Source organism: Babylonia areolata, chromosome 35 (genome assembly GCF_041734735.1).
Source record: "Babylonia areolata isolate BAREFJ2019XMU chromosome 35, ASM4173473v1, whole genome shotgun sequence".
NCBI lineage: Eukaryota > Metazoa > Mollusca > Gastropoda > Neogastropoda > Buccinidae > Babylonia > Babylonia areolata.
In genome coordinates this window covers 16,627,537-16,650,081 of record NC_134910.1, presented here as the reverse complement: position 1 = coordinate 16,650,081, position 22,545 = coordinate 16,627,537, and the positions used below count along the sequence as shown (strand labels likewise).

At 44.2% G+C, this 22,545-nt stretch overlaps 1 long non-coding RNA gene across 1 annotated transcript; it reads right to left on the bottom strand.

The window, feature by feature from the left end:
• Positions 1–8,571: 8,571 nt before the first annotated feature.
• Positions 8,572–15,120, bottom strand: LOC143278122 (uncharacterized). Its single transcript, XR_013053838.1, has 4 exons — positions 14,980–15,120; positions 13,738–13,809; positions 12,844–12,944; positions 8,572–9,060 (listed from the first exon to the last, which is right to left on the bottom strand). It is a non-coding gene; the product is annotated as an uncharacterized LOC143278122 (long non-coding RNA).
• Between the last annotated feature and the right edge of the window lie 7,425 nt (positions 15,121–22,545).

The following is a 22,545-nucleotide window of genomic DNA, read 5'->3' as shown; positions in this document are numbered from 1 at the left end:
TTACACATTCCACATGTGACAGCTCAAAACATTTCTCGCTGTTTTTTCTTCTTTTCGGAAGCAGTTTTCATTACAATCACAACTTTTCAGGAAGTCCTTCATATGATCAGGAACCCTTTGTCTGTCAGTTCAAAGAGGTGCTGCTGTTGTCGCCATGAACTTACTGCAACTTTTCTCTGACCCTGAACGACGAGACACGGAGAGTGAGGGCTGTCTCTTCCAACATTTTCTCTTCTGATGCAGCAGCAACAAAAGCAGTCTCACCGGCCTAGTCTCTGTGTAGGTCTGACAGTATACTGTTACATTCCAAAGATGTGGAGCCCACAACCTTGTTTTATGTTCAGTCACTTTCTTTTCAGAATTCGAGTTGTATGATTGGGATTGTTAAACTAGGTGTTTCTCTTGTCGGGATTGCAAGAGTCTCTCTCTCTCTCTCTCTCTCTCTCTCTCTCTCTCTCAGCATTCACACGCTCTCTACATTGTCCCAGTCAAAGATGTTTTTGTCCACGTACTTGTACACATGGTTAAAATCGTCACGACAGGTTTCCATTTGCTCTGTAAGTAGTTTGTCTCTTCTTTCATGTCTACCCGCATGCCTCAGAGTTGACTCCTGACAGATTTCCAGGCTGTGTGCGTCCGCTGCCACAAGGTCTATGTCAAGTGGACGATCACATCAGTAAAGAGTAGCTATATGTCATAGACGATCACATCAGTAAAGAGTAGCTATATGTCATAGACGATCACATCAGTAAAGAGTAATATGTCACAGACGATCACATCAGTAAAGAGTAGCTCTATGTCACAGACGATCACATCAGTAAAGAGTAATATGTCACAGAGTAGCTATGTGTCACAGAGTAGCTATATGTCACAGACGATCACATCGGTAAAGAGTAGCCATATGTCACAGACGATCACATCACTACAGAGTAGCCATATGTCAGGTGGACGATCACAGCAGTAAAGAGTAGCTGCCTCCTTGATCACGTCTTCAGCAATTATGAATCACACATCTGACCATTTGATAGCCACAGTCAGGAACTTGGCTTCATATCCTCAGTTTGTCACATATGACGCAGAGAGTTTTTGGAAACAAAACAATGGAAGCTTGCTGTGGAAGTCGTCTTCTGTCTTGGAAGTTGATAGTCTGATAGTACGAGTGTCCGACTGTGGTATTCCCCTTCTCTTCCGCTTTCTGTCCTTCTATCAGTGTTTGAAAGTGTTTGCATTTCAAAACAACTGGCATATATATATATATATATATATATATATATATATATATATATATAAGTTTTGTAACACTCTCTTTGATATATGTGGAATGACGCATATTGTGATTTTGGAAAACTCTTCATGTAGTTTTCAAATTTTGTTGGGGTTCTTTAGAATACATCAAATTACGTAATACTTCATAGTCTGTGTCTTGCTTTGTTCGGTCCACATTTTGATGTTTGTCTCAAGCTATTGACTTTTACATGTTGCAGAATTTGTCTGTTGTCATGATTTGTCCATGCTTCAGACTCTTCTGTTTCACACAAAGGAAATGACTGTATGTCTTATGAGGGCACTGTGGCATTGCAGCTACGTTTTCCTCCAGACTTCAATTGAAAAGTCCAGAGAAGAAAATTTGATTATACTCTTCCGCGGATTTAAACCACAACTTTTTGTGATTCCGTCAGACAGACACAGGACACACAGTGTGATTTCTGACCTAAAACTACATAGGAAGAACAAGAAAAAAATTTCATTCACAATATGACTCTTGCGGTCGGCTAGCTAAACCATACCAACTACATTAATTAAATGTCCCCGTCGGCCTCCTTCCGTCTCGAGAGACGATGGCTGCGCCAGAAATGTAGTCACTGCCGGGCATTACACTTCCTGCTGTGGCTGTGTAGACCGATGCTGGAGTGACAATCTCTGCTGCATGTGGGACAGATACAGGTAGATGTTGCTTGTTTTACAGAGTTTGACTTGCGTGTGGCTCTTTTTCTCTTCAGCGAGTCAGTGCGGCTTCTCTCTGTTTGTTTCACCCCTCTCTGAATGGCAGATTTCCACGGTCCACGTGAGTCCGCAAGGCACATCAATACATGCACTTTTCAGGTCCCGTTTGCAAGCGTCTTTGAATCTTAGTCGGGGGCGGCCTTGGGGCCTCTGATAGTTTGCCGTAAAGCAGATCTTTAGGGATGCGGCCTTCATCCATTCGGCAAACATGAATGAGCCAGCGAAGACGGCCTTGACTCAGAAGGGCAAAGACAGTTTGTAAGCCTGCACGCTCACACACTTCAGTGTTTGAGATCTTGTCCTACCATCGGATTCCAAGAATGCGTCTGAGGCACTGGAGATGGAAACTGTTAAGTCTCCACTCTTCGGCGGAATGTGTGGTCCATGTTTCACTTGAGTAGAGTAGGGTGCTTAGAACACAAGCTCTGTATACCTGCATCTTTGTGTTCACCGTGACGTTTTTGTTTGACCATACCCTTTTGTGAAGTTTGGACATGACCCCGGCGGCCTTCGCAATTCTTGAGTTGATTTCTGGCTCGAGGGAAAGGTTAAAGATTAAAGTTATTGTCGACCCCAGATACTGAAAACGGGCAACTGAGTTCAGCTCGTGGCTCCCAATGTGGATTGTTGGAGGAGAGTTAGTGCCCTGTCCCATCACTTCTGTTTTCTTCAGGCTGGTGGTGAGGCCAAATTCGTTGCACACGTGCGCAAGGCGGTCTGTGAGTCTCTGAAGGGCCTCCTCTGTGTGTGTCACCAGCGCAGCGTCATCAGCAAAGATAGCCTCTCTGATGGTGACATGCCTGACTTTGGTCTTGGTTCTGAGTCTGGCCAGGTTGAAAAGCTTTCCGTCTTCGTTGTTTGCGAACGCATATGACTGAAGCATAGAGAAAAATATGCCAAAAGTGATGGGGTGAGCACGCAACCCTGCTTGACACCACTGCTTATTTGAAATGAGTCAGACACTACTCCATTGTAGTACACCGTGCTGTGCATGTCCTTTGAAAGGATTCGACTATGGCCAGTAATTTCGGGGGACAGCCTATCTTCCTCAGAAGTGTGAACAGTTCGCTCCTGCTCACTAGATCAAAGGCCTTTGTCGGGTCAATGAAGGCAAGGCAGAGTGGTTGATTTTGCTCTCGGCATTTTTCCTCTAACTGTCTGACGGAGAATTTCATGTCGATGATAGATCTGCCTGCCCTAAACCAACACTGCGACTCTGGGTATATATGCATGCTGCCAGAACTTGCTGTTGGGTCAGGATGACTCTTGCAAAGGCTTTGCCGACAATGCTGAGTAGAGAGATGCACAGGTAGCTGTTACAGTCGCTGCAGTCACCCCTGTTCTTGTACAGGGTCACGATCTTTGCATCTTGTGTGTCCTGTGGTACAGAGCCCTCCCTCCAGCACATGCAGAGTAATTTGTGCAGATCCTGAAGCAGTGCTGCTTTCCAGCGTTTGATCACCTCAGGGGTTATCCTGTCCTCTCCTGGGGCCTTTCCAACAATCAGACAGTCTGTGGCCCTGCTCAGCTCTTCTTCAGTTGGCTCTGCATCCAGCTCTTCCATGACAGAGAGCTCCTGAATAACTCTAGGTAGTGCTCTACCCATCTCTCCATCTGCTTTCGTTGCTCAGCAATGTTCTCTCCTGTCTTGGACTTCAGGAGTGAGGTCTTGGAGGTGATTGAATTGGTTGCCTTCTTGATACCCGCGTACATGCTGCCCGTGTTTCCAGAGTCTGCTGCAGACTGTATGCTGTGACTCAGGTTCAGCCAGTAGTCGTTGGCGCAGCGCCAAGCTGTCTGTTGACACTTGCTGCATGCAGACCTTAGTGCGTCCCGTGTAGCTTGGCGGGGGTTGCTGTCATGTGCTAGGCGTGCCGTACGCTTGGTCTCCACCGCTGGTTCCATTTTCTTCCAGCTTGCCTCAAACCAGTCCTCATTTCTCTGCTCTTTTCTCCCAAACGCTGCCATCCCTGACTGGTAGACAGCATCGTGCGCATGTTTCCACTTGGCGTCTACGCTCGTAGCTTCTGTACGGCCATTCTCCAATGATGCACCAAGGATTCCCCAAAACTCCTGACCGTTGGTCGGGTCTGTTGATCGGCGAGAGCTGATATGCGGGCGGCCTCTGGATTTGGAATGATGCATTCCGTGCGGGATATGTCATAATTTGGAGCGGACGAGCATGTGGTCAGTGTCACAATCAGCGCTATGGAAGCTTCTTATGTTGAGCACACCGTTGAGATCTTGCTCCCTGGACAAGGTCAGATCCAGCTGATGCCAGTGGTTGGATCTGGGGTGACGCCATGAGACTTTGTGCCCTGCTTTGTTTTTGAAGGTGTTTGTCACTGCCAACTTGTGAAAGGAACACACCTCCAAAAGTCTCTGACCATTCTCATTCATTTTGCCAACTCCATGACGTCCAATTATAGAAGGCCAGGCTTCGAAGTCAGCACCCAACCTTGCATTGAAATCTTCCAAGATGTAAAGACCTTCTTTGTTGTTGGGCACACTTGTGATACTACATATACAACAAATGTATGATAATGCAGTCCCTACATCAATGTGGTAAAAACACCCTTCATAGCTCCAAGTTGCTGGTGTTTGAGCATTTTGATACACCGGAAGTGTTTGATCGCGTGACAGTCGATTACGACACTTGTCTAACTTTCATATCATCCCTGGAAAACTACACTAAAATTGTTTGTGTTGATATAAAGGAATCGGTTATATATTAAAAATCAGTGGAAATATCTGGGGGAGACGCTCACTCAGTCTGGCTCCGCAACTAAGCCGTTATTGTCGTTTGTAGAGGGCTTAGTAGGTTGTGTCCTAAGTACGTTAGATCAGAACAGGCACTACCGAACACCACCGAAGTGACTCAGCAGTAGTGCAGGGTCTCCTCTGGTATGTGGCCTCCTGGCAACCTGACATCGATGGTTCCCTGTGGACTGCCGGTACTGGGACTGTGACAGACGAACCTGGTGCAGCTGTGTATGCAGGACTGGGAATGAGCGGCGTGGGAGTAAAGCCACTGAAACGGTGCAGATGGTGGGGCAGAAAAAAAGAAAAAAGAAAAAAAGAAAATGGTGCCTTTTCAAACAAGTCAACTCCCAAAAGTCATTTGTAGATCCGAGTTTAGTTCAGGTCAAATGCTGAAGAAGTCGTCACTGCGTTTGGACAAAACCATATACGTTACACCACATCTGCTAAGCAGACGCCTGACCAGTAGCGTAACCCAACGCACTTAGTCAGACCTTCGGGGAAAATAAAATTAAAATCATATAATTATATATAGATAAATAAATAAAATGAATGAATGAGTAAACTAGATAAATCTTATTAATTGATATTTTATATGATTGATAAAGAAAATAAATGGCATGAACGTAGAAACTAGAAATGAACAAAGAAAAGAATAGAAAAAAATGGTCCAAAGCAGGTCCCAAAGAAGGGGAAGTTATTGTCATATATTTTCCCACCTCCTGTACTTTTCCGTGATCTAAACTTAGCAGACAGGTTCATTATAAGAAAATCACCTTGAAAAATCTCCACCCTCCTACCCTCCGCGCCTGTAAAGTACTGACATTTACCAGCCAGCAGACTGTCTTTCTTCTTTTCTATCCACCTCACTTTCTCCACTCTGTTACTTTTCCATTTACGCACAATTGTTTGTCAGTTTGCTGCCATACTAATGGACAATGCGACGATTGTCTGTGTTTTGCAGAGGTACAATTCATGTACTCAGCGAATCTGTGGGCTGTGGAGCATGTACCCCCAAACCAGAGAAAACAGACATGTTGTTGTCGTTGGAGGGTCAATGTTCGGGAAGCACACGTGGCTGAGCTGGGCAGGTATCCTTTGTTGACTGGTCAAAGAAAACCCCGTTGACTGGTCAACCCAAACCCTGCTGACTGGTCAAAGAAAACCCTCTTGACTGGTCAACGAAAATCCTCTTCACTGGTCAAAACCCTGTTGACCGGTCAACCAAAACCTTGTTAAGTGGTCAAAACCCTGTTAACTGGTCAACGAAAACTCTGCTGACTGGTCCACGAAAAACCCACAAGGAAACGGTGGTTTAGCAATGTCCCTGTTAACTGCTTGACCAAATGATGACCAGCATGTTCTTCAGTGAAAGGCTGTCACCTGAGACTGACTTATCTTGACTGGTCAGGGTGTCGGTCGTCATGATGGTATGCACGTCTTCCTTTTGGGACTGCAGTACTTTCACTTGTTCCACACAGTCAGTGAACAAATCCCTTCCTCTGGTTATGTCAGTTATAGATAGTGGTTCTGCTGTGAGTGCCTGGCATTCCTCTTCTAACAAATCACGGTAGTTCTTTGTGATTCATGTGTAGGTATGTGTCGGCATTGTGATCTGTTTCTATGTGTAGCATGGGACGCCTAACAGCTTTGTTATACAACTTGATATGTTTCTTTTCATTGTTTCTGTTCATAGTTCTTTAGGTTATAGTTGTCTCTCCTGATCCGCCTGAGACTGCGCTTTGTGAGATTGGTGAAACTGACTTCATTGGAATGCGGTCAAACCTGGATTTGTGAGTTGTGAAGAAAAGACAGGGACGAGTCCTTTGAGCACCTGAGATCCCACAGACTTTCATCAAAAAGTCATAGTCACCTGAAAGTAAACAGGTGTATTTTCTGTCCCTTCCTTGACATGTTTGCTGGTTGTTCTACCTGATCATTGTATGGCTTCAGAAATCGTTGCAGGGTTTCAGGCCTGTCATGCTGTGTTTTCAGGTGTCTTATTATCCTGCTTTTCTAGGTCTTTCAAGTGCTCCACATAGTGAACAAAGCACTTGTTGAGCACTGACTGTAATATTTCGCAGTGCAGGTTGATTCCAGTTTCCGTGTGATGTAAATATTTCTACTTCTCCAGAGCGTGATTTGTGTCAAATAAAGTTGTTATTGTGAATACGATTATCCTGTGTTAACTATGTTAATTGCAAGTGACAAGAATTCACATTGCAGTGCTTAGTATACAATAATCAACACCACACATTATAAGTTGCAATGCATACATGCAGGTACAGGTTGATGCAAACACACACACACATGCATGCATGCATGCATACATATACATACGCACACACATACACGCGCACTGTACTCACACATGTACAAACATGCACATGAAGAGCCAAGAAAATCAAAAGTTGTGCTTTGAAGGCAGACAGTAGTGGGACATTTTTGGTTTAAGTGTGTGTTAACTGTTTTGTATGCATGTGTGTGTGTCTTTGCGTTTGTGCAATTTTAAAACAGGATGTAAAGTGCAAGGTAGGATAAAAAGAGAATGTGTGTGTGTAAACAGGATGTAAAGTGCAAGGTAGGTTAAATAGAGAATGTGTGTGTGTGTGTGTGTGTGTGTGTGTGTGTGTGTGTGTGTGTGCCCGTCCGTGCGTGCGTGCATGTGTGTGTGTGTGTATGCGCACACGCAGAGAACAAATTATGTACAATATGATAAAAGTTGTGTCATCCATTGTGTGTACCATGTGTCATGCTTTCAGAAAAAAACCCAAACCCGCACATACACACGAAAAACCCACAGTGTAAGTTAGCTTTTCTCAGTGGGGTTGAAGTCGTCTGCTACTGCAAGTGGAGTAGCAGTATTTTTTTAAGTTTCTGCCAAATTTTTGTTGTTACTTTCCACTGATGAAGAATCATATTTCATGACAATATTTGTATATGAAGTATGAGGGCATCCATTGAGAAGTACTGTGTAAGATCCACATCCAAGTCCATGTTGTGTAGTATTGTACTGAACTAGTTTTTGTCACACCAGACATCTCCGTGTGATTCAGGCCTCTCCACGAGAAGAGTACCTCGCCATAGTGTTGCTCCTCACCCCACCCCCTTTATCTGTCTGTGTGTGTGCGTGCGTTCGCACATGTGTGTGGGTATGTGTATATGTGTGTGTACCGGGAGGGGGGGCGAGAGTGTGAAGGGGGTGCATGCGTGCACTTGTGAGTCCCTGTGCATGCACATGTGATTGCATGTGTGTGTGTCTGTGTGCGCGCGCGCGCGCGTGTGTGTGCGTGCAACTGTGTCTGTGCCGTGCTGTGTTTATACGAATGAAAGATGGAGGGACACACACACACACACACACACAGACGCGCGCGCGCGCGCGGAGTGAAACGGACTCTGTCATTAACATGGAGCGATGACCTAGAGGTAACGCGTCCGCCTGGGAAGAGAGAGAATCTGAGCGCGCTGGTTGGAATCACGGCTCAGCCGCCGATATTTTCTCCCCCTCCACTAGACCTTGAGTGGTGGTTTGGATGTTAGTCATTCGGGTGAGACGATAAACCAAGATCCCGTGTGCAGCGTGCACGTAAAAGAAGCCACGGAAACAAAAGGTTTGTACCTGGCAAAATTCTATAGAAAAATCCACTTCGATAGGAAAAACAAATAAAACTGCATGCAGGAAAAAATATTTTAAAAAATGGGTGGCGCTGTAGTGTAGCGACGCGCTCTCCCAGGGGAGAGCAGCCCGAATTTCACACAGAGAAATCTGTTGTGATAAAAAGAGAAATACAAATACAACAAAATAGGTTTGCAGTTGTACACACTTTATTATATCCCGTCCTCATCCGTTGTAAACACAAAACTATGCATTTAATTCGAACAGAAGAAGGAGGGGGAGAGACAGGGACAGAGAGAAAGACAGATAGCTAAACAGATGGATAGAGACACTGAGAGAAAGGGAGACAAGAGAGAATAATCTGAAAGACTGGCTGCAGGCAAATCTGCCTGGATAGCAACACTAGGCAGTGAGTTCTCAGCCTGTGCACAAAGCATCAAACACAGCACACATTCTAGCAGCCAAGGCGTTCGGAGGAACATAGGACACGCAATATTCCTACAGAGACTGAAGACTTAGTTGAACAAGCTTGAATCCTTAATGGCCGAAGACAGGTGACAGAAGCTGAAGTCATTGGAGTGGAAACTGAGGACAGGTGGTGTTGACAGCAGTAACACAGGTACAAGGTTCCATGTTCTCGGACAACTTAAGATGAATGGCAGTCAGACGGGAACCACCTCCTGAAACACAGCAAATTGTCGGTACGAGATTAAGACAGGTGAATATTTGACAACAAACAGCAATGCATAGCTAGATATATTTGAAGTTCAATGAAACAGGTTCCATAGCTGCTGGTGCTCTTTGTAGGACAGAGCTACACAGCTTCAGGGTCATGACCCTCATGACCCAGCTGACTTGAAAAACCCATGTCGTGTTAAAAGCTCAGGAAAAGCAGCATCAAAAAGACCAGTTCAAAACAAAGTCAGTCATTCAAGGTCTGCCATTTACAGCTGTATTTACAACAATAGTTTGGCTGATGCCTTTTTTGACCCGGTGTTAGGTTGTCTGTGTGTGTGTGTGTGTGTGTGTGTGTGTGTGTGTGTGTGTGTGTGTGTGTGTGTCTGTGTGTCCGTGGTAAACTTTAACATTGCCATTTTCTCTGCAAATACATTGTCAGTTGACACCAAATTTGGCATAAAAATAGGAAAAATTCAGTTCTTTCCATCATCTTGTTTAAAACAATATTGCACTTCTGGAATGGGCACACATAAAATAAAATAAGAAGCCAAATTGTATGCAAACTGAAATTACTGTGGGTTTTTTTTTGTTTGTTTGTTTGTGTGTGTGTGTGTGTGTGTGTGTGTGTGTGTGTGTGTGTGTGTGTGTGTGTGTGTGTGTGTGTTTGTTTTTTTTATTCTCTGAACTTGGCACTTTGATCTGATATTTTGACACAACAACATGAGCAGTCATTTTTATCATTTTTTGTTCAAACAGGAACTTCTTTTGCTAAGCATGGAAGTTATGGAACGATTTGTGAACGCCGCATCACTTACTGGATTATGCCCCAAACTGCCATAAAAATATCCTAAGAATCAGTCGGAATTCACAGTTAAAAATAATAAACCATGAGAGTTAATATCAATTTGATGAAACGCAAAAATTTCCAGTTTTGACTTTTCTCAAAATGAAGTCTTTTTCACTTCATATGACGTTTAGAAGTACTTATACTTGGCTCTTCATGTTATTAGTTTAACAAAATAATCAATTTTCATATCAACTTTAAAACTATAAAACTAGAATGAACATAAAAGAGAAATTGAATCGACCGTGTCAACTGAGTGTAACTAAACTTGAACATCTATCTAGATCCAGAGAAAACGGCTAAATGTTGCAGTGTGATTGCGGCGATAGCCACGTCTCCTTTACCGCGGACTTAAAAAGAATTTTTAATTGCCCTTAAAGATTTTTTGAATGCCCAAGATACACCAGAATAATATGATTTAAACAGCGTTCTCACTGCGAATACCGCAATCGATTTATCGCCCTTTAAAAAAGCATGTTTGAATACTATATTTTTGAACGTCAGTTAAGAAGCCACGATAGTGTTATGGATAAGACAGTTTCTTCTCATCCGAACAGGGGGGTGGGGGGGTCGAATCTGCCGTTAGGACTTTTTTTTCTTTTTTTCTTTTTCTTTTAACCAGAAGCTTTATAATAACAAATACAGAACACATTTTAACGATTAGATTTTTTTTTTCTTTTAACCCGAAGTTTTATAATAACAAATACAAAACACATTTTAACGATTAGATTTTTTTTTTTAAGTGTATCACAAGTGAGTTTTGAAGGCCTTGCCTCTCTTGTTGTGTGTGTGATACTGGCTTCCGAAACAATGTGGGCAATTACAATGACGATTCAACTCCTCTTTCTATCTTTCTGTTTCGGCTGACTATTTTATGCAAGACAACAGCTGTCCAGTACATGATTTCGTAAATCTGGTCGAATTATGGAGATTTGCGTAAAAAGCTTTCCAGACGACGTTAAATAAATCATTTGGAAATATGGTTGCATCCACCTGTTGGACCTGAAAGAAATAAAGGATTAATTCAGACGAAGAACACGCTCTCCAAAGCCTTCCATCTTCTGTTGCAAGGATTAATTCAGATGATGAACACGCTTTCTTTCAAAAGTCTTCCATCTTCTGTTGCTTTTGATGGCAGTGTTTAAGATATCTCTGCTGAACAGCTGAAAATCCCCTTCAGGAGGGACATTCAACACTTGGTCATGAATATGACAATGAAAACATGATAACCTGTTGGTAGTTTTCAATACGTTTTTGAAGTTGTTTCATAACGATTATGTTTCAAAGGTGACATTAATCTATTCAACAATTCCCTTTGTGTTCAAACCGTATAGGTGTTCCTGATAATATGAAAAGCTCTATGTAAAAACCATGCAATTTATCTAGCTGTTCCTGCATTTTGACCTCCCATCAACCCTGTGAACTGGGACTGCTCAGCACAGTGCGGTATGTTTTTCATCATATCTGGTCTGATCAGATCGTATTTGTGGCGCCTAAAACACTGTGTGTTTTTATCTTCTTTTTCACCAGGACAGAAAGGGCAGTCATTGTTTATTCTTCGACATTCAGAGCATGACTATGTTTATGTGTTTTCAGATTACTTTTAGAATAGTATTGTCACGATCACGTGGTCCCAAACCTAAAATGGACTTCCGTCACAGCATCGTTATCCTCCTCCTCCATCTTCAAGATAAAAATGGCTGGCACATTCTGTGGCCTTTCATGCCCTCCTATCATGGTGACCTCGGTTTCAACCCCTCTCTACTTCCGTGCCTGGGGTGAGTCCTGTCAAGGTCTTGGTGTCGGCAGATTCATGGTGGACTGTCCAAGTCGTTGAAGGGATGTGGTGACGGTCTCCTTTCTGTGGGGGATGCTCACTCAGTCTGGCTCCGTGACTAAATGATTCTGGTCGTCAGTAAGGGGCTTGGTTGGTGGTGTCCTCACTACGTTGAATCAAAACGGACAGTGCTGAACACCCCCCAAAGTGATTCAGCAACAATGCAGGGTCTCCTCTGGTGTGTGTCCTGGCAACCTAACGTCGATGGTTCCTTGTTGACCGCTGATGCTGGGACTGTGACAGACGAACATGGGTGTGTCTGTACATGGTGGACTCGGAATGTCGGGCGTGGGAAAGAAAGAAAGATCTGTTTTAGTTAATTTGTTCTTTCCTTGGTGCTCTTGGAAAGCTCATAAGAGTAACGCAGTCTGGATTCTTCAAGACGCTGACATTACGTGATACAGGTAATTATGGACATAAAAACTGACCAAAATATATATTAACAGATACAGTGAAAACCCGTATGTAAGTGGGGGTATATGGCCACCTGAAGCATTCTTGACGAAGCTTTGTTTTACCAAAAGAAACGTTGCTGTAAACTGCGGTGAGGCCACTTAAGCATTATGGGGTTTGGATGAGTACTGCAGTGCTCAGATATTTAAAGCAGCATTTTTTGACAGTAGAAGGATAAGAAATACAATATGAAGCTTTACACCTGATTCTAGACAAAAAATATTTCACTTATGACACGTTTTCGCGACATAAAAACAGTACTTTATTACCATACCTTGGTAAATTGATACCATAATTCATTCATGGTAGACAGGTATTTCTGTATGGCATGATGAATAAACATATGGGAAAACAGAATGAAAAATCAGGATCCCTGCCCCCTACCGCTGGGATAAAGGCAGTGTCATGGACACCAGAAGCACACACACACACACACACACACACACACACACACACACACTCGCTTACTCACTCACTCACTCGCATGATTTATCACAATTATGTATTCTGTTTGCATTTTTACAATTATATCACGCGACAAAAATCACATGTTCTGTTAAAATTATATTACACATCACACGACGCGATATTACATTTCATTACGTTACATTACATTACTTTAAATGTAGGAAGATGGTCAGTCAGACTCACGCTGGCTACAGTTGTAACCTCCGTTGTGTGTCCACCCAGGTCAGCAGATCTCCCTCTTTATGGAGTAAATCACACGTCTTTTTCTGACCCCTTCACTGTGCCTGTTTGGAAAAGAGATGAGGAGAGCTCTGTTCTGGGCTTATCAATTAGTCGCTCTTGTCATCATTATAGACATCCAGTACATTACATTATCAGCATCTTCATTTGTTATACATGTTTACAATAGCCTAAGGAGAAAGGTGGCAGAATGGAAGACACTCAGCTACCAATACAGAGAGTCCGTGAGGGTGTGGGTTCGAATCCCGCTCTCGCCCTTTCTCCCAAGTTTGACTGAAAAATCAAACTCATCGTCTATTCTTTCGGATGATACGATAAACCGAGCTCCTGTGTGCAGCATGCACTTGGCGCACTAAAAAAAGAACCCATGTCAACGAGAGTGTTATTCTCTGGCAAAATTAAGTAAAACGAAATCCTCTCTGATAGCTACACAAATATATAGGCATGCACTCAAGGCCTGACAAGTGCGATGGGTTATGCTGCTGTCAGGCATCTGCCGAGCAGATGTGGTGTAGCCTATATGGATTTGCCTCCTTCAGAAGCTGAAACTGAAACTACAACAGCCTTCCATTAAAACCAGACTCTCCACTTCCACAGCCTCCAAACCTCTGAAGGCACATTCATCATCTAAGTGGTACGACAATAGATCTATCCGCCCAAACTGCGTTTTATTCATGCTATGAATAGTGTGTTTGTTTGTTTGTGTGTGTGTGTGTGTGCGCGCGCGCGCTTGCGTACGTGCGTGCATGCGTGTGTGTGTCTGTCCGTCTGTGTGTGTGTGTATTTGTGTGTGTCCGCGCGCGCAGAAAATACACAAACACACACACGCTAACTCACAAAGTCCACGATCTCCAATCTCCACGGGCCTTTGTGGATTTGTACTTGGCCACTTGGCGAGAGCACACATGTCTGTAAGAAAATGTCCAGTTTCACGTTATGTTGTGTGTGTCTCTCTCTCTGTTGTAGTAGCAGAAGTAGTGGTGGTGGTGGTGGTAGTAGTAGTAGTAGTCTACTCAGTGGTGATATTAGATGACAAAAAAAGGGGTGGGGTAAGTGGGAGAAGAAGGGAGTGTGCGTGTGTGTGTGTGTGTGTGTGTGTGTGTGTGTGTGTCGGCGGGGTGTAACTTCTTACTACTATGTTAACAAAACTCTTGAAGTGGTGGCCTAGTGGTTATGGCTCTACCTGGGACGCGAGAGAATCAGAGCGAACTGGTTTAATCCTCTCTCCTTTCACTGGACCTTGTGTGGTTGTCTGGACGCTAGTAATTTGGATGAGACGATAAAGCAAGGTCCTGTGTGCAGAATGCACTTAGCGCACGTAAAAGAATCCACGGCACAAAAGGGATGTCCCTGGCAAAATTCCAAAGAAAAATTGACTTGGATAGGAAAGCAAATACGTTAGCATGAAAAAAAAAGAAAGAAAAAAAGAAGTGGTGCCCTCATTGTAGCGACACGCCCTCCCTGGGGACAGCAGCCCTAACTTCACACAGAGAAATATGTTGTGACAAATGAGCAATACAGTACAATACAATACATAACCATATAACTCTCTCTCTCTCTCTCTCTCTCTCTCTCTATATATATATATATATATATATATATATATATATATCACTATGATACAAACAGATGCAAGCTCTTTGCGCTTTGCAGATCCACATGGAAACTTGGACAGAGAGAGAGGGAGAGAGAGAGAGAGAGAGAGAGATGGAGAGAGGCATGGGAAGATATGGAGAATTATCGAGGGTGATTGTTTCAAAGGAAATCAAAGGTAATTGAAATAAATTTTAATCGCTCAAACAACAATGTATTGTAATATCTTCATTTAACAACAGAAGTCGACAAATATTCTTATACAGCTAATGAATAAACAAACAAACAAACATACTGTTACAAGAATGGATTAACAAATGAACAAGTACAAAAGTAAATACTGAAACATTGTAATACAATAAACAAATGAATAAATAAATGATAACATACTGCAATAATCAAAGAAAGAAAATATTTTTAAATTAAAAATAAGCCAGTATAATTGATAGCTAACTAAGTAACTAAGTGACTGACTGACTGACTCACCCGGTCTGCTGTGTATGGACTGTAGCCATGACAAACATCAAGGCCAGCAAAGCAGCCACACAGGTCTTCAGCGCCATCTTCTTTCAGAACAGTCGTCTACCGGAGTGGTGGCGGCCTCCACTGCCTCTCGGGCTTTTAACGGGAACGTTCAGTGACTGAATTAAGGGGCCGACACACGACTCGTTTCAGCCATAGGGTTGTGGCGTCACTTCAACTCGTACAGTCAGCCCAGTCTGTATGGAACATAAAGGCTGTCAGACGATGTAGCCAAAACAAGATGGGGGTAAAAACCCAAACAAATCAAACACAGAAATAACCCCAAAGAGTTTACGTTGTTGGTAATGTTTCGTGGTACAACGAGGTACAAATATAACCTCAGGGTCATTCCAAATGGAAAACCCTTCAGCCTTGGCAGTTTGAGACTGATGCTGCTGGTGAAGTGGCCGCTGTGCCACAACGATACAGTGAAGCCATTTGAGGGAGACTGCCGCCAGTGCTGTGCAGCTGATGGAGATCGGTGACACAGAGCTGTGTCCGCCCCTGCCCTGCCTGCAACTGCTGCGTGCTTCAGACTTTGAGCTCCGTAGCCATACGTCATGTCCACCGATGATGTATGCTGACGATGGCACAGCATGTCGTCATTGTGGTTCCTGAGAGACAGCCAGGTGTTCCGCGTGTGTGTGTGACCTCACGATCAACAGGTCCAGATAGTGGGGACATACCTGTAGAGTTATCTGGTGGTGTACCCTCGAAACGGAGTATGGCTGCCTACATGGCGGGGTAAAATGGTCATGCATGTAAAAGCCCACTCATGTACATATGAGTGAACGTGGGAGTTGCAGCCCATGAACGAAGCTGAAGGAGATGAATCTGGTGGTGTTTCCAGGAACAGTAGCATACTATTTACTCACAGCCTGATAAACGTCCTGTCAAAAGCTATAGTTTTACATATAGATGGCAGACACAACTAGACTATACTAAATTCGAAGACTCCAGAATTGTGTTTGCAAATTGACTCACTAAAACGATTTCGTCACTTTGGTAAAGTTGTGTGTGTGAGTGGAACATGAAATCGAGCTTACGCTTGATTTGCAATTATGTAACATTGCCTGTTTGTTTTTTTGTTTTGTTTTTTGTTTGTTTGTTTTTTCCAGTTCCTAAAGTATTATTTTCAAATTGCAAAACAGAACGTTCAGCCTGTCCTCCTCTGTCGTACAACTTAAACGATTCGTGTGACACCACCTGAATGACAGCACAATGAGTCGGGCAGGACGGGGGCGTGTGGTGGTGGTGGGAGAGATAGGGGCGGGAGGGGAGGCTTGGGGAAAATTCTGTTTTACGTCACATCATCGTAAGTGGGTCTACTTCAGCCATTTCGTTTTCTCTTATTGGGTTTCATTCACGGTAAAATCAATCCTCCACCCCCACACCACTTCTCCATACTCCCCCACCCCCACACCATCCCCCTCACCCCCGCCCCAATCAACACCTCTACAGCCCGCCTCTGTCGCCACATTCTCCGCAGATTTACCATTGTGTGAACCAGTCGTGTTTTTGTTTGTGTGTGTGTGTGTGTGTGTGTCTGCGTCTGTGTCTGTGTGTGTGTCAGAGTGTGTGTGTGTGTGTGTGTGTGTTTGTGTGTGTATGTGTGTGTGTGTGTCTTCCAGCATTGTCCACACCCTGCCCCATTACCCGTGTTTTCTTCTGCTGCATCGTTTTGCGAACATGAAGTCCTGTAGGCATCTCAGCTGAACTTTGGACTTCGCTCTGTCTGGAGAGATGGAACAGATTTCCGTCTGACTTTTTTTCTTTTTTTTTTTTTTTTAGCTGCCCCATCATCTGCACCGTTTCAGTTGCATTTCTCCCACGCTGCTCGTTTAGATTCCCCCAAACACGGCCACACCTGGGTTGTCACAGTCCCAGTGGCGGCAGTCCGCAGGGAACCATCGTTGTTAGGTCGTCAGGAGGCCACACACCAGAGGAGACCCTGCACTGCTGCTGAGTCACTTCGGTGGTGTTCCCACACCACCAGCCTCAGAAAACTTCTCGGCATAAAGTGGCAAGAGAAGATCCCTGACACAGAGGTGCTCACTCGTGCAAACTTGCCCAGCATCTACACCATCTTGATGCAGGCCATGTAGTTCACATGCCAGACCACCGGCTCCCCAAGAAACTGCTGTATGGCGAACTCCAACAATGCAAGCACTCCGATGAAGGCCAAATGAAGCGCTTCAAAGACACTGAAAGCTTCTCTGAAGGCCTTCAACATCAGCCACGACACATGGGAGCTGAATGTAATGGACAGACAAAAGTGGCACGCCGGCGTTCAGCTGTCCACAAAGGCGCCAAATCCTGTGCAGCCAACAGAATCGCTGCAGCAGAGCAACGCAGACAGGCCAGGAAAAGTAGTGCCAGCAAGTCCCCGACAGCCGCCACCATCCCCTGTCCACACTGCGTCAGAACCTTCCGGGCGCGGATAGGCCTGACCAGTCATCTGCGCACCCACAGAGCCCAACCCACCCACCCCTAAGATGATACGAGGGTCATTCAATAAATAAGGTGAATTTTTCGGTATAAGGACTTCTAATACAGATAGAAGCTTACTTTTTTTTCTTTTTCTTTTTTTTTTTTTGTTTTACTTCTTTTTCACATGGATTTAATTTGTTTTGCAGATTAAAAAAAAACTTTGAGAGTTTTGGCGATTAACAAAGATGGCCGACCAAGAAGCATGCCCCAGGATTGAACAGCGGTCAGTTATCAAGTTTTTGGTTGCTGAAGGGTGCAAACCAGTTGAAATTCATAGGAGAATGTCAACTGTGTATGGTGCCACATGTTTCAGCCGAAAAAATGTCTACAAGTGGGCTAAATTGTTTAAAGAAGGACGGAGCAGTGTTGAGGATGAAGACAGGCCTGGAAGGCCTACAGAAGTGAGGTCTCCTGAGGTGATCGAATCAGTCAATGACCTCATTCAGTCTGACAGAAGGGTGACAGTGGATGACATTGCAAGGACTTTGAGCTTATCTGTTGGGACAGCACACAAAATTGTCCATGATGACCTTGGCTACTCGAAGGTCAGCTGCCGGTGGGTGCCAAAAATGCTTACTCCAGAGCACAAACAGAGGAGGGTCGAGTTGTCCCAGCAGTGTCTCTGCCGCTATGAGAAGGATGGTGATGAGTTTCTGAAGAAGGTGGTCACATGTGACGAGACATGGGTTTGGCACTATGAGCCTGAGTCCAAACGGTCCACGAGGAAGGTGATGCTCACCGTTTTTTGGGATATGCAAGGCCCAATCACCATTTCATTCCTTGAGAAAGGAAGCACTGTGAACAGTGCCAACTACTGTGAACTGCTGAGGCAGGTCAAGAAAGACATAAAGAACAAATGCAGGGGTCATCAGTCAGAAGGAGTCATCTTGCATCATGACAATGCAAGGCCTCACACAGCAGCCCGAACGGTGCAGACCATCAACGAGCTGGGCTGGGAACTGCTCCCTCATCCCCCTTACAGCCCATACCTTGTTCCTTCAGACTTTCACCTGTTTGGTCCCTTGAAAGCGTTCACGAGAGGCACGAAGTTTGAAAGTGACGATGAAGTCAAAAGTGTTGTGAGCGACTGGCTGAGACATCAGTCCAAAGATTTTTACGCTGAGGGAATACGGAAGCTTGTGCACAGATAGGAAAAGTGTGTGACAGTGCTGGGAGACTACGTTGAAAAAAAAAAAAAAGAAGTAAGCTTCTATCTGTATTAGAAGTCCTTATACCGAAAAATTCACCTTATTTATTGAATGACCCTCGTAGATGGTCCTCGTTGATCCCGACGGACGAACCACACACACACACACACACACACACACACACACACACACACATATATATATATATATATATATATATATATATATATATATATATATATATATACATAATATATACATATCTTTGGTTTACCCATTACTTCTATATCTTTGGTTTACCCATTACTTCTGTTTCTTCTTGATCTTGAAACAAAAACATTTCATTCTCTTAGCTTCATGCATGAGACTGAATTGCCCTGTATTGTATTGTATTGTATTGTTCTTTATAACAACAGTTTTCTCTCCACTCCAATGCAGTGCCACTTTTTCTTCTGACCAGCAAGTGTGTTTATTTTCCCATCAGCTGGAGTGGATTTTCTACGTAAGTTTGTTTAAGCTAAATGCATTTTACACTCAGACCTCTATTTATCATCTCATCTGAATGACTAGCATCCAGACCACCATTCAAGGACTAGTGGAGGGGAGTAAATACTAGCAAGTGTGGTGTTGGATCTCGTGTGTGCAGATTCTCTCTGTTCCTAGGCAGGCGTTACCGCTGGGCCCCCAACTCCACGTTGAACGCTGTTAGCAAGGCAGCAGTGTGTGGCCAGGAGTCAGAGAGGTCACGTCAGTCCACTGTGGGGAGAGCGGCCATCAGGTGTCAGGTGTGACCATCTCCACGTGGTCTGCTTCACCTTTAAACACTGTGTTTTGTCCAGCTACAGACACAGCACAGAGAGGTGTTCAGCTACAGACACAGCACTGAGAGGTGTTCAACACTGAGAGGTGTTCAGCTACAGACACAGCACTGAGAGGTGTTCAGCACTGAGAGGTGTTCAGCTACAGACACAGCACTGAGAGGTGTTCAGCTACAGACACAGCACAGAGAGGTGTTCAGCTACAGACACAGCACAGAGAGGTGTTCAGCTACAGACACAGCACTGAGAGGTGTTCAGCTACAGACACAGCACTGAGAGGTGTTCAGCTACAGACACAGCACTGAGAGGTGTTCAGCTACAGACACAGCACAGAGAGGTGTTCAGCTACAGACACAGCACTGAGAGGTGTTCAGCTACAGACACAGCACTGAGAGGTGTTCAGCACTGAGAGGTGTTCAGCTACAGACACAGCACTGAGAGGTGTTCAGCTACAGACACAGCACTGAGAGGTGTTCAGCTACAGACACAGCACTGAGAGGTGTTCAGCTACAGACACAGCACAGAGAGGTGTTCAGCTACAGACACAACACAGAGAGGTGTTCAGCTACAGACACAGCACAGACAGGTGTTCACACACAGAGAGAGTCAACGTGTAGTTACCAGGAGCGGTCTCTGCAGGCAAGGATACAGCCAAGGAAGCAGAGACAAAGAGAGGGGTGCTTACCAGCCTGGGAAGAGGTGTTTGTAGATCTACATAATCAACACTCCTTGATTGTGGTACCGGAGCTATTTTTAGGGTTGCTGCGATCACATGTCCTGGCGCAACTCCACAATTAACTATCACCTTGATCACTACAATATTCCATTCCTTCCCTGCTCTCCCTCACAGTGGTACCACAGACAGTAAACTGGAATCAGGTCTACAGTCTGGTGGTACTGGTGGAGGAAGGTCCACTCCTTTCCTTACTTTTCTGTTGTCTTTTTACGGCTCTAGGCTGGTGATGTGTGCCACCCATGGACTGAAATAGAACTACTTTTAAGTCCTGTGTTCCGCCTGTGACAGGATGTGTATATTGCTCATTGTCGTGGGTGTGTATAGCTTCTCCCTGTTTGGCTAATTTGGTAACGATTAAAGGTCCTATATTCGTTTTCAGCCGTTGAGGCAGTGAATTCATATCCACTGTGTCCAGGACTCGGCATAGCAAGACCGGGCCCTGCCAGTCTGCAGTTTTAACCTTCCCCGGTCAAAGTAAGGTGCCCATTCATGCCTGCAAGGAATTGAGAGTAAAGCGCCTTTCTCAAGGAAACAACACCACGCCGAGATGCAGCTGGTTTGGCTAGGGCTGGGTGTGGAATGCTGCAGCCTTCCTCTCCATCTGTGAAGGGCTCAGTTAAATCTAAAACAACTCCACGATTCACAGACTCAGTCAGATGCAGCAGGCGGTCTATTTTTTGTGTGTCCATAATGCTGAAAACAGTCAAAGCACAGTTTAATTTACACACCTGGAGGCTTTCTTATTGTCCTGCAGACATTTGCTGCATTCTTTTTATACGTTTTCTGCTCTCGGTGGTAAATTTACGTAGTGTATATTTAGTCCCCCACTCGGTACTTGCAGCAGAGGTTCAATGGAATGGGTATGAATACAAACATACGGCCAGTTCGAAGTGTGTCAGCCTCCATTTGTGGCAAGTATATTGCATGTTGTGGAACACCATTCTACTCCTACTTTTCAAAGTGCCTTTTCTGTGTCTGTATTGTTCACACTTAAGCCCATGACTGCAGAGCCTGTGTAAAAAGATATTAGGGTGGCATGAAGTCAGCACAATTACTGTTTTTGAGAACCTCTTTAAGTGATGATTTTGCTGAACAAAAGTACAGCAGTCCCATGAGGAAGACGTGCATACCATCATGACGACCGACACCCTGACCAGTCAAGATAAGTCAGTCTCAGGTGACAGCCTTTCACTGAAGAGCATGCTGGTCAGCATTTGGTCAAGCAGTTAACAGGGACATTGCTAATCACGGTTTCCTTGTGGGTTTTTCGTGGATCAGTGAACAGGGTTTTTATTGACTACCTGTCAACAGGGGTTTTGTTAATCAGTGAACAGGGTTTTCATTGACTGCCAGTCAACAGGGTTTTGACCAGCGAATAGGGTTTTCGTTTACCAGTTAACCGGTTATCTTTGACTAGTCAACGGGGTTTTCTTTGGCAAGTTAACAGGCTTTTCTTTGACATGTCAACAGTGTTTTGACCAGTCAACAGGATTTTCATTGACCAGTCAACAAAGGATACCTGCCCAGCCCAGCCACGTGTGCTTCCCGAACATTGACCCTCCAACGACAACAACATGTCTGTTTTCTCTGGTTTGGGGGTACATGCTCCACAGCCCACAGATTCGCTGAGTACATGAATTGTACCTCTGCAAAACACAGACAATCGTCGCATTGTCCATTAGTATGGCAGCAAACTGACAAACAATTGTGCGTAAATGGAAAAGTAACAGAGTGGAGAAAGTGAGGTGGATAGAAAAGAAGAAAGACAGTCTGCTGGCTGGTAAATGTCAATACTTTACAGGCGCGGAGGGGGGGGGGGGGGGGGCATTTTCAATGTGACTTTCTTGTGTATTTTCATGTAGGAGATAAAAATTAGCATGTCTGCTAAGTTTAGATCACGGAAAAGTACAGGAGGTGGGAAAATATATGACAATAACTTCCCCTTCTTTGGGACCTGCTTTGGACCATTTTTTTCTATTCTTTTCTTTGTTCATTTCTAGTTTCTACGTTCATGCCATTTATTTTCTTTATCAATCATATAAAATATCAATTAATAAGATTAATCAGTTTACTCATTCATTCATTTTATTTATTTATCTATATATAATTTTATGATTTTAATTTTATTTTCCCCGAAGGTCTGACTAAGCACGTTGGGTTACGCTACTGGTCAGGCGTCTGCTTAGCAGATGTGGTGTAACGTATATGGTTTTGTCCAAACGCATTGACGACTTCTTCAGCAATTGACCTGAACTGAACTCGGATCTACAAATGACTTTTGGGAGTTGACTTGTTTGAAAAGGCACCATTTTCCTTTTTTTCTTTTTTCTTTTTTTCT